Source organism: Peromyscus maniculatus, chromosome 23 (assembly GCF_049852395.1).
Source record: "Peromyscus maniculatus bairdii isolate BWxNUB_F1_BW_parent chromosome 23, HU_Pman_BW_mat_3.1, whole genome shotgun sequence".
NCBI classification, from domain to species: Eukaryota; Metazoa; Chordata; class Mammalia; order Rodentia; family Cricetidae; genus Peromyscus; species Peromyscus maniculatus.
Window position 1 is genome coordinate 38,467,765 of NC_134874.1, and position 12,921 is coordinate 38,480,685.

The following is a 12,921-nucleotide window of genomic DNA, read 5'->3' on the forward strand; positions in this document are numbered from 1 at the left end:
TCCAGCCTTTTACTCTGAGGTAGTGTCTGTCTCTGAATTTGAGGTGTGTTTCTTGTATGCAACAGAATGATGTATCCTCATTTTATATCCAATCTCTTAGCCTGTGTCTTTTGATAGGCAAATTGAAACCATTGATATTAAGGGATATTAATGTCTAATATTGTTATTTCCTGTTATCTTTTGGTGGTAGTGTTGTGTGTTTCCCTTCTTTGTATTTGATGGTGTGGGGTTATCTATTGCCTGTGTTTTCATGAGTGTATTTAAATTCCTTAGGTTGGATTTTTCCTTCTAGTGCTTTCTGTAGGGCTGGATTTGTGGATAGGTATTGTTTTAATCTAGTTTTATCATGGAATATTTTGTTTACTCTGTCTATGGTGATTGAGAGTTTTGCTGGATATAATAGTTTGGGTTGGCACCCCTGGTCTCTTAGTGTCTGCATAACATCTCTCTTGACCCCTCTGGCTTTCAGAGTCTCCTTTGAGATCAGGTGCTATTCTGAGGCATCTGTCTTTATATGTTACTTGGCCTTTTTCCTTTACAGATCTTAACACTTTGTCTTAATTCTATATGTTTAGTAGCTTGTTATTATGGCATGGGGACTTTTTTTTTTATCCAGTCTATTTGGTGTTCTGTAAGCTTCTTGTATCTTCTTAGGCATTTGCTTCTTTAGGTTGGGAAAGTTTTCTTCTATGATTTTGTTGAATATATTTTCTGTGACTTTAAGTTCGAATTCTTCTTTATCTATCCCTATTTTTCTTAGGTTTGGTCTTTTAATGTTTTCCCAAATATCTTGGATGTTTTGTTTTATGACTTTTTTGGCTTTAGTGTTTTCTTTGACTGACAAATCTATTTCTTCAATCATATCTTCACGAGCAGAGACTCTCTCTTCCTCTCTTACATTCTGTTGGTTATGATTACACCTGTAGTTCTTCTTCATTTACTCAGATTTTTCACTTCTAGCATTCTCTGAGTTTGAATCTTCTTTATTGTCTCTATTTCAGTTTTCAAATATTGAAGTGTTTCTTTTACCTGTTTGTTTTTTTTCTTGGGTTTCTTTGAGTCATAACATCAGTTAAGTCCCTTGTTTCTCTGTTAAGTTTCATTCTGGCAGATCTGTTCAGTGGTGAGAGTGGGGATTCATTGATTTCTACTAATTCATTGTCTGTCTTTTCCTCGAAATTTTTAAGGTAATTTTTCATTTCATCTCTAAAGGCCTCTATCATCTTCTTAATGTCATTTTTAAGGTCAATATCTTCTGCTTCTTCTGTGTTGGGATGTTCAGGTCTTGCTGATGTAGAACCGCTGGTTCTAATGGTGCCATATTGGTCTTTATGTTGTTGAATGTATATTTGCACTGGCATCTACTCAACTTTTCCTCCACTCAGTGGAAGTGGTATCTGTGACTGAGGGAGCCTCTCTTGGTCTGATCAATACTCTTGGTCCAATGGGAGCTCTTGGTATAATCAGGGATCTTGTTCCAATTGGTTCTGATGGACTCTATGTCTGTGAGAGCAGCTCTTAGTCTGGTGGCCTCTGTCCCAGGGAGCAGCTGCAGTCTCAGAGGGTGGGTGGCTTTGGGGGGGTGGGGCCTGTAGGTTACAGGGTCTGCTGGGGGTTGGGGGTATTCCAACCTGTCTGGAGGAGATGTGTCTGCTATCCTGAAACTGGGACTGCAATGGGTGATGGTGTGGGAGTGCAGGGTTCTATTCCAGGGCCCAAAGCCTAGAGGCTGGTATGTTTATCTATGAGAACAAAGACTCACCACTTAGTCCATTCAGCTGGTGGGCTCTCCGGAATATACTTTCTTGATGACAATCCTGCATCTTTCTCTTAGGAGGCTCATTGGTACGCCCGGCCAGTAAGGACCTAGGCCATCACGTCCTAGGACCTCTGACCCTCTGGGTCAAGTCCATTACTGGACCCCCACCATTGGAGCTCATTTGTAGAAGGAGGAGATTTCACAAGTCTCTGAGCTATCCCCCCTTATTTCTTGAGGTGAGTGGGATACTTGAATTATCATCTCTACCATGGCCCCTACCTCTGACTCATGTCTAGACAGCTCTAGGTTTCTGCAGTTGCAGATGCTGGAGGCAGGATGATAGAGACCTCACAGCAGTGGGAGGGGACCGGAGAAGACTTGGAAGGAAGATGGTTCTACAGTCACAGACCCCACTCATACAAGGAGTGCTTCCTATGCTATGCATGGGGAGAAGACTTGGGATGGACCAAGAGGAGTGGAAGTCAAGGATGAGGGCCAAAGATCATGTGCTTAAGGGGGTGGTGGCCTGAGATGCCACCACTAAGGAGGCTCACGATAATTTACTGTTTAGAGATGAGCCTGGGAAACATAAGATGTCCCAGGCTGGCCTGGACCCTCCGCAGTGGAGGACAAGGAATGCTGAGGAGATGGCTTATTGGGTAAGACCTTGCCAGCCAGCAAAGGATCTGAATTTGAGGCCCAACAATACAGGGAAAATTGAGGGAGGAGCATAGGTCATACTCAAGGGCTTTCTGTGAGCCCCTGGGAGGCAGAGCTGATACAAAGAGTCCAGAAATTCATAGGGCAGCAGGCTGGGGGAGCACAATGGAGAAAAGGCACAGTTTCAAAAAGGTGGAAGGCTAGGACCACATCCTGTGATGCCTGGTTCCCTCCAAATACTTGCAAGAGACATGTTGAGCCTGCTCACAGGCCAGTGTGTGTGTGTCCAGTCTACAGGAGACACAGAGGGAAGTGCAAACAGTGACATGAAGCAGAGTAAGTGGACATTCTGAAGGAGAGCCTCTAATGGCACTTCATGGTTTTATAAATCACGTCGGATGGCTCACTGTAGGGACTCACTGTCTCACCAAGGAGGACTTTCAACTGCTCTGTCAGCTGCCTCCATCCTTGGGAGAGCCAGGATCACTGGCCTGAGTTATCACGTGGCTTTCAGGGGTGATGAGGGAACCGATGGCTTCCTGCATGGGAGACTGGCACTCAGCCAACTGAATTTATTCCTTATTAACCATACGCATGCCTTTATTAAACGTATTTGTATCACATGGATTGTGTGACTTGTACACCCAGCCACGGTATACCATCACACACGGGCATGGGTCTGAGGACAACTTGTGGGTGTCATTTCTCTCCTCCCATGTGGGTCCTGAGATCTGGATAGTTCACTCCAGTCCTCGGACTGGCACATAGGCCTGTGTCCACTGAACCCCTCAACCATCCCTAATTTACTCTCTTAATGACAGTCTCCCTTCTTTGCTCTTAGGACACTCACCAGTGTGCCTGGCCAGTAGGGACCTACGAAGACAGGTCCCAGGACCACTGACCCTCTGGGTCAAGTCCACTTCTGGCCCTGCCCCACACCCATTGGAGCTCCCCTGCTGGGAATTCTCCAAAACCTCCCAAGTTAATCCAACTATTGCTTGAGGTGAGTTAGAAACATGGCTTATCTTCTGTCCTGTAGCCTTGTAGCCCCTGTCTGAGACACCTGCAGGGCACTAGGGTGAAGGTGTAAGGGGTAGAATGTTAAAGACCTTAACAGTCCCTGGCAAGACCTGAAGCATCCTTGGATGGATGTTGCACATATTTTCCCATATATCACCTAGAGAGGGGATTAATCACGAGAGCCCCTGGTTAGATCAAGTGGCCAAAGGAGGAAATGTAGCATGGAGTGGTGTGAGCATGTAATCCCAGTTCTCAGAAAAACAGCCATACTGATTTCCAAAGTGGCTGTATGAGTTTTCTGGTAGAATTTTTGAGGTCACTTAAGCATACTATCATATTTTCTGCAAATAGAGAAAATTTGACTTCTGCCTTTCTAATTCCTATCCCTTTTATCTCCTTTTGTTGTCTTATTGCTCTAGCTAGATCTTCAAGCATTATATCAAGTAAATACCAGGAGAGTGGAAAGCCTTGTCTTGTTCTTGATTTTAATTTAATTACTTTGAGTTTCTCTCCATTTAATTTGATATTGGCTGTGGGCTTGCTGTAAATTGCCTTTATGTTTAGGTTCTTTGTGTTCCTGATCTCTCTAGGACCTTTATCAAGAAAGGGTGTTGGATTTTGTCAAAGGATTCTTCAGTATTTAATGAGAAGATCATGTGTTTTTTTCCTTTCAGTTTGTTTCTATGATGTATTACATTGACAGATTTTCATATGTTGAATCATCCTTGCATCACTGAGATGAAGCCTACTTGGCCATGGTGGATAATTTTTTTTATGTGTTCTGCGATGCGGTTTGCCAATATTTTATTGAATATTTTTGCGTCAATGTTCATGAGGGCAATTGGTCTGTAATTCTCTTTCTTATTGCATCTTTGTGTGTTTTGGGTATCAGAGTAACTGTAGCCTCATAAAAAGTTTGGTAATATTCCTTCTGTTTCTATTGAATGGAACAATTTGAAGAGTATTGGGATAAGCTCTTCTTGGAAATTGTGGTAGCATTCTGCACTGAAACCATCTGGTCCTGGGCTTTTTTTTTTTTTTTTTTTTTTGGTTGGGAGACATTAATGAATATTTCTATTTCCTTAGTGGTTATTGTTCTATTTAAATAGTTTATCTGGTCTTGGTTTAACTTTGCTATGTGGTGCCTATCCAGAAAATTGTCCATTTCTCTATGATTTTTCCATTTTTTTGGAGTACAGCATGACCTGATGATTCTCTGTATGTCGTCATTGTCTGTTTTTATGTCTCCCTTTTCATTTCTGATTTTTAATTGGGATTTCTATCTCTGAATTTTGGTTAATTTGGATAAGAGTTTGTCTATCTTGTTGATTTTTTTCTCAAAGAACCAACTCTTTGTTTCATTGATTCTTTGTATTGTTATCTTTGTTTCTATTTTATTGATTTCATCCCTCAATTTGATTATTTCTTGGCATCTATTCCTCCAAGGTGAGTTTGCTTCCTCTTGTTTTAGAGCTTCGAGGTGTGCTGTTAAGTCGCTAGTGTGAGATTTCTCCATCTTCTTTTTTTGGCCTTTAGTGCTATGAATTTTCCTCTTAGCACTGCTTTCATAGTGTCCCATAATTTTAGGTATGTTGTATCTTCATTTTCATTGAATTCTAGGAAATCTGTAATTTCTTTCTTTCTTTATTCTTTGACCCATTGATGACTCAGGTAGGCATTATTCAGTTTCCATGAGATTTAAGTTTTCTGTAATTTTTTTGGTTTTTGAAATCTAACTTTAAGCCATGGTGGTCCAATAAAATACTGGAGGTGATTCCAATTTTTTTGTATCTGTTGAAATTTGCTTTGTGACCAAGAATTTGGTCTATTTTAGAGAATGTTTCATGGGGTGCTGTGAAGAAGTTATATTTGTTTATGTTTGGGTAGAATATTCTGTAGATATCTATTAAATCCATTTGAGTCATAACATCAGATAAGTCCCTATTGTTTCTGTCAAGTTTCATTCTGGCAAATCTGTTCAGTGGTGAGAGTGTGGTGTTAAAGTCTCCCACTATAAGTGTGTGGGGTTTGATGTATGATTTAAGCTTTAGTAATGTATCTTTTACATATGTGGGTGTCCTTGTATTGGGGCATAAATATTCAGAATTTAGACTTCATCTTGGTGATTTTCCCTGTGATAAATATGTAATGACCTTCCCAATCTCTTTTGATTTATTTTAGTTTGAAGCCTATTTTGTTATATGTTAGGATAGCTATAGCTTGATTCTTAACTCCATTTGATTGGAAAGTCTTTTTCCAGCCTTTTACTCTGAGGTAGTGTCTGTCTCTGAACTTGAGGTGTGTTTCTTGTATACAACAGAATGATGTATCCTCTTTTTATATCCATTTTGTGTGCCTGTGTCTTTTTTATAGGTAAATTGAGACCATTGATTATAATGGATATTAATGCCCAGTGATTGTTAATACCTGTTATCTTGGGTGGTAGTGTTGTGTGTTTCCCTTCTTTGTATTTGATATTGTGTAGTTATCTTTTGCCTGTGTTTTCATGGGTGTATTTAACTTCCTTAGGTTGGATTTTTTTTCCTTCTACTGCTTTCTGTAGGGCTGGATTTGTGGATAGGTATTGTTTTAATCTGGTTTTATCATGGAATATTTTGTTTACTCTGTCCATGGTGATTGAGAGTTTTGCTGGGTATTATAGTTTGGGTTGGCATCCATGGTCTCTTAGTGTCTGCATAACATCTGTCCTGAACCTTCTGGCTTTCAGAATCTCCTTTGAGATCAGGTGCTATTCTGAGGCATCTGTCTTTATATGTTACTTGGCCTTTTTCCTTACAGCTCTTAACATTTTTTCTTTAGATGCTTTGTAGTTTGTTGGTATGGCAATGGGACTTTTTTTTTGATCCAGTCTATTTGGTGTTCTGTAAGCTTCTTGTATCTTCATAGGCATTTCATTCTTTAGGTTGGGAAAGTTTTCTTCTATGATTTTGTTGAATATATTTTCTGTGACTTTGAGTTGGTATTTTTCTCCTTCATCTATCCCTATTTTTATTAGATTTGGTCTTTTAATGGTTTCCCAAATTTCCTGGATGTTTTGTGTTATGACTTTGTTGGCTTTAATGTTTTCTTTAACTGACAAATCTATTTCTTCTCCCATATCTTCACCACCAGAGATTCTCTCTTCTTCTCTTACATTCTATTGGTTATGCTTGCATCTGTAGTTCCTGTTCATTTACTCAGATTTTCTACTTCCAGCATACCCTCAGTTTGCATCTTCTTTATTGTCTCTATTTCAGTTTTCAAATATTGAGGTGTTTCCTTCACCAGTTGGTTTTTTCTTGGGTTTCTTTAAGGAATTCATTAATTTCTTCCAATTTATTGTCTTTTCCTCAATTCTTTAAGGGAATTTTTCATTTGATCTCTAAAGGCCGCAATTATCTTCTTAATGTCATTTTTAAGGTTAATATCTTCTGCTTCTTCTGTGTTGGGATGTTCAGGTCTTGCTGATGTAGAACCACTAGGTTCTAATGGTGCCACATTGGTATTTATGTTGTTGACTGTATTTTTGCACTGGCATCTACTCATCTTTTCCTCTATTCAGTGGATGTGGTATCTGTGTCTGAGGGAGCCTCTCTTGGTCTGATCAATACACTTGGTCTAATGGGAGCTCTTGGTTTAATCAGGGATCTTGGTCCAATTGGTGCTGATGGACTCTATGTCTCTGGGAGCAGCTCTTAGTCTGGTGGTCTGTCCCAGGGAGCAGCTGCAGTCTCAGAGCGTGGGTGGGTTTGGGAGGAGTGGAGCTTGTAGGTTACAGGATCTGGCGGGGGATGGTGGTATTCCAACCTGTCTGCAGGAGATGTGTCTGCTGGCCTGAAACTGGGACTGCAATGGGTGATGGTGTGGGGGTGCGGGATTGTGTACCTGGGCCCAAAGCCTAGAGGCTGGGATGTTTGGCTATGAGAACAAAGACTCACCACTTAGTCCATTCAGCTGGTGGGCTCTCCGGAATATACTTTCTTGATGACAATCCTGCATCTTTCTCCTAAGAGGCTCATTGGTACGCCCGGCCAGTAAGGACCTAGGCCAACAGGTCCTAGGACCTCTGACCCTCTGGGTCAAGTCCATTACCGGACCCCCACCATTGGAGCTCATTTGCAGGAGGAGGAGACTTCACAAGTCTCTGAAGCTATCCCCCTATTTCTTGAGGTGAGTGGGATACTTGAATTATCATCTGTACCATGGCCCCCACCTCCGACTCGTATCTAGACAGCTCTAGGTTTCTGCAGTTGCAGATGCTGGAGGTGGATGTTAGAGACCTTACATTCCTGGGAGGGGACCGGAGAAGACTTGGAAGGAAGATGGTTCTACAGTCACAGACCCCACTCATACAAGGAGTACTTCCTGTGCTAGGCACGGGGAGAAGTCTTGGATGGACCAAGAGGAGTGGAAGTCAAGGATGAGGGCCAAACATCATGTGCTTAAGGGGGTGGTGGCCTGAGATGCCACCACTCAGGAGGCTCATGTAATTTACTGTTTAGAGATGAGCCTGGGAAACATAAGATGTCCCAGGCTGGCCTAGACCCTCGGCAGTGGAGGACAAGGAATGCTGAGGAGATGGCTTATTGGGTAAGACCTTGCCAACCAGCAGAGGATCTGAGCTTGAGGCCCAACAATACAGGGAAAATTGAGGGAGTAGCATAGGTCATACTCAAGGGCTTTCTGTGGCCACCTGGGAGACAGAGGTGATACAAAGAGTCCAGAAATTCATAGGGCAGCAGGCTGGGGGAGCACAATAGAGAAAAGGCACTGTTTCAAAAAGGTGGAAGGCTGGGACCACATCCTATGATGCCTGGTTCCCTCCAAATACTTGCAAGAGACATGTTGAGCCTGCTCACAGGCCAGTGTGTGTGTGTCCAGTCTACAGGAGACACAGAGGGAAGTGCAAACAATGACATGAAGCAGAGTAAGTGGACATTCTGAAGGAGAGCCTCTAATGTATCTTCATGGTGTCAGCCATGATGTAATTGACTCATCTCCATCTCCTATGTGTTTTATTCTCTCTCTCTGTCCTTTTCCCTCTCTCTTTCTCTTGTCTCTTACACATTAGACACACACACACACACACACACACACACACACACACACACAGATGTTGCACATAAAATGCTACAAATTTTAGAAATTATAAAAATATGAGTGTATTTCAATGGAGGGCCTTTAATGTATGTCCTCTGGTTCATGTTGTCACGTAGGATGGCCACAGACTCACTCTTTCTCCCAGAGGATAGTGAACTTCTGTTCCTCAAATGCTAAGCATACAGGCCTGATCTAGTGTATGTCCTTTATGCCATTTTGAGAAGGAAGTTATGACTTCTTGTTTGCCTAGCTTGCCCTCTTCTGAGTTTAATTCCTAGTCCTAATATTCTGTGTTCTATTTTATGGATTGATTGTATGTCTACCTACTTAACGTAACTGGTTAAGACAGGAGTTGTTTCCTTCCCTCAAATAATAATTTATATTTTTCATCCTGTGGCTTCAGGAATCAATTGAGTGGTCAGACACATGGGTAAAACCCTTTATATTCTGAGGATCTAGTCAACTTGTAATGTCTTTTCTTTTTTTAATATATCTCTATTTGTATGACTGTTCTGCCTGCATGTATTTCTGTTCACCACATGCATGCATGGTCTGTTTTCCAATTTAGAACATGGCATCAGATCCCTTGGGAAAGGAGTTACAGACAGTTGTGGGTCCTTGTATTGGATGCTGAGAACCAAACGTGGATCCTCTGCAAGAGCAGACAGTGGTCTTCATTGCTGAGCCATTTCCTCAGCCACCCCCAAAATCCTTTTTAAATGTCTTCATTTGCCCAAGAAGCTCAGTGAGGTAGTTAGTTACCTAGAGCTTCAGCAGGTCTGAGAGCTGAACCGTTTGCCAAATGGTCTGGGAGTATATGGGCCCGCAAGAAATTCATAATAAAATGCAGCTGAATATTAAAGCTGTATAACACCAAATATTCTGTGATAAATGGCTTCACATTTGACAGGCCCTGGTCGATCAAACTATAGCTTTAATACACAGCTGAATCTATAATATATTCTTGCGGCCCACAAGATCCCAGGTTGCATGAATTGGCAGAACACAAGAATCAAAGCACAAAGCAGCATATCCTGGTATGGGGCTACAATCTCAACACTCAGGAGGCTTGGGGAAGAGATTTTCCATTCAAAGTCCACCTGGGAAATAAAAGAACATTCCAGGCTCTCCAGGTCTCTTAACAATGTGAAATGGGAGGGTTGAAGATTTGGTTTGATCGGTAAAGCAAGGATCTGAGTTTGAGTTCCAGGAAGGAATGTAAAAGCTGAGGCGTGAGGAGCAGCACACTCCCGGTCCTCTATGGCAAGATGGCAGGCAGAAATGGTATCTGGAAGCTTACAGTGCAGCTAGGACCACATGGTAAACACAGCAGAGAACTAGAGACTTAGCATTTAAAAAAAAACCAAAATGATGGAAGGTGAGGACCAACCCTGAGGAGTTCTTGTGGCCTCTGTACTCCTGTCATGGTATACAGCATCCACCCTCCTCAGACTTAACACAAGCACAAAGGTTAAAAAGAATGAGCATGGATTCTGAGGGAGAGCCTTTAAATGGCATTTCATCGTCTCACTTAGCCATGGAGGGTGGTCAGAAACCCACTCTGTCGCCATAGATGGCCCTCGAACTCCAGATCCAGCTGCCTTCACCTCTGGAATCTAGGACTGTAATCCTGAGCTACTGTGTGCTCTCCATGCAGTGCTGGGCTAGGCCGGCACTGCCGCAGCTGAGTGTATCCCCAGTCCTAACAGCCTTTCCTTTCTTAAAAGCCGTGTTGTATTACATTGACTGTGTGCACCCAGGCACACACCAGGACTCACCTGGGTAGATCTGAGAACAACTCACAGTTGTCCTTTCTCTCCTGCCACCACCTGGGGCTCGGGGACCCGGCTGATCCATTCACATGGTTGCACTGGTGGAGAAAGACTCTCTTCTGAGCCATCTCACTCTCCTTACTGGGGATATGTTTCTCAATAATAATCTCACGTTTTTGTCCCAAAGAGGCTCATTGGTGTGCCCAGCCAGTAGCAGGGACCTAGGTCAGCAGGTCCCAGGACCTCTGACCCTTGAGGTCAGGTCCATTGCCGGCCACCCACCAAGAGAAGCCCCCCTGCAGGAGGAGGATTCTCCAAGCCTCCCCAGTTACTTCCCTATTTCTTGAGGTACATTAGACACACCACTTATCTTCTATCCCATATCCTCTCAGTGCCTTTCCTAGAAGCCAACAGTGTATTAAGATTGCAGATATTGGAGGTGAGATGATAAGGACTTCACAGCCACAGGAGTGGACATGAAGGAGGCCTGTGAAGAAGACAGTTACCCAATGACAGCTCTCACTCAAACAGGGCAGAGTTAGAGGGAAATCTCAGGTTGGATGAAGCGGCAGAAGACAAGAATAACTCGGGCAGGTGGTTGAGGTCAGCTTAGGAAAAACAGGAAGTTCTGTGGTAGCCTAGACTCTCAAACAGAGGGAAGGAGGAGCATTGGGAGGATGTTAAACCATAGGCAAAGGGATTGCCAACGAGTGTGAACCTGGTTTTGAGTCTCAAGAACATATGGAAAAGTTCAGTGCAGAGCACACATCTGCACTCCCAGCTCCCCTGTGGGAAGAGGGCAGACAGAAATACAAGACACTATCTAGAGTCTTGTGGGCAGGCAGCCTGGTCTGTGCCACACAGATGGAGATTCTACCTCAAAAAAAGTGGACAGTGAGGACTAACACCTGAGGATGACGTGTGTTTTATACATATGTGCCATGGCACATTACCCTCCTAAGACACACACACACACACACACACACACCCCTCAGGTTCTTATGGAGAGTTTTTAATGGCATTTCCTAGTCTCATGTAGCATGTTGGATGGTCAGGGTCTCAATATGTCACCAGAGTTACATTGATCCTAGAGCCAGGTCCCTCTACTTCCAGGAATGCTAATCTAATTTGTGCCCTGTATTTAATGTTGGGGAGAGGACTCATGGCTGCTTCCTATAGTCTAGTTAATCGTCCACCAGCTGCGTTTCCCCCCACACTTTAATTTAAAACATTTTTATTGAATTCATTTTTCTCTGTGTGCCTGTGTTTTCCTTCTGCTATGTGAATCTTGAAGATCAAACTCAGATAGTCAAGCTGGGGACCCACGAGAGCTTTCATCTGCTGAGACATCTTGCCAGCCACTAATGTGCTTTCTTAATAGCAAATGTACATCTTTATTCTTAGGAAGCTTGTTGGTGTACCTGGACAGAGGGAACCAAGGTCTTCAGGTCCTGACCTCTGGCCCTCTGGGTCAACTCCATTGTTCACACCCTACCTTTTGGAGCTCTCCTGCAGGTGGGGAATTCTCCAAGCCTCTCAAGTCATCTCCCTTACTGTTTGAGGTGAGTTAGATAGTAGGATTATCTTCTCAGTTATGTGCCCCCCAACCTTTCCTAGACACCTGTAGTGTATTAGAGGAAGGAGATGTCAGAAGTAAGATGATAAAGACAGCCTCAGGACATGACATGAAGGTGACCCAGAAGGAAGGTGGTTGTATAATCCCGGAGAGCATTCAGAAAGTGGATTTCTACATGCCACATTGGATCATAAGGGGTCCCAGTTTGGATCAAGCAACAGAAGGCAAGACTAAATACCAAAGGAGGTGGTTTGGGCCAACATAACTCCAACATAAGGCCCAGGCAGGTGATTTACCAGTGGAGGCCAGCCTGGGAAACAAGTGTGTACCAGGCTAGCCTGGACAATCAAAAAATGGGGAGAGCAGGGAAGATGGATCAATGCATAAAATTGTTGTTGAACAAGTGTGAAGACCTGAGTTGAGTCCCAAGAACACACACAAAGGCCTGGCAGGTAGTGGATGTCAGTACCCCAGCTCTCCTCAGCAGAATGCATGCAGACATCAGAGACTATCTGGAAGCCTAGCAGGAAGCTAACCTTGTATATGCAGCAGAGAACAGGAGACCATCAAAAACAGTGAGGATCATAACTGAGGATGTCTTGTGCCCTCCACATACCACATATTACACAGAGCTCAAGTCCACTGCTGGCCCCAGCCCGTGGGAGATGTTACAAGTCTCCCCATCAAACACTCGTGGTTGGTTGTTTTTGCTCTTTACTCTTTGCTCTTTTGGTGGGCTGCCACCCACCTCTCAAATAAAACATACATGGAGACTTATTACGTATGAATGACCAGCCTTAGCTTGGCTTGTTTCTAGCCAGCTTTTCTTAAATTATCCCATCTACCTTTTGTCTCTGGGCTTTTTCCTTTTCTTACTTCTGTATATCTTACTTTCACTCTTACTCCATGGCTAGCTGGGTGGCTGAGTGGCTGGCCCCAACATCTTCCTTTCCTTGTTCTCTTGCTATTTCTTTCATCCTTCCAGATCTCTCCTTCTATTATTCTCTCTGCCTGCTGGCCCCACTTATCCTTTC

The 12,921-nt window shown here is 43.2% G+C and overlaps 1 protein-coding gene across 1 annotated transcript in view; it reads left to right on the forward strand.

Annotated features, from left to right (window-relative positions):
* The window catches only part of Usp42 (ubiquitin specific peptidase 42), a 120,935-nt gene that overhangs the window by 75,872 nt on the left and 32,142 nt on the right, over positions 1–12,921 (forward strand). The window contains exons 15-18 of the mRNA XM_076561329.1: positions 1,835–1,995; positions 3,261–3,422; positions 7,451–7,609; positions 11,716–11,873. The gene's annotated coding sequence lies outside the window, so the exon portion shown is untranslated. The remainder of the gene's footprint in view (positions 1–1,834; positions 1,996–3,260; positions 3,423–7,450; positions 7,610–11,715; positions 11,874–12,921) is intronic.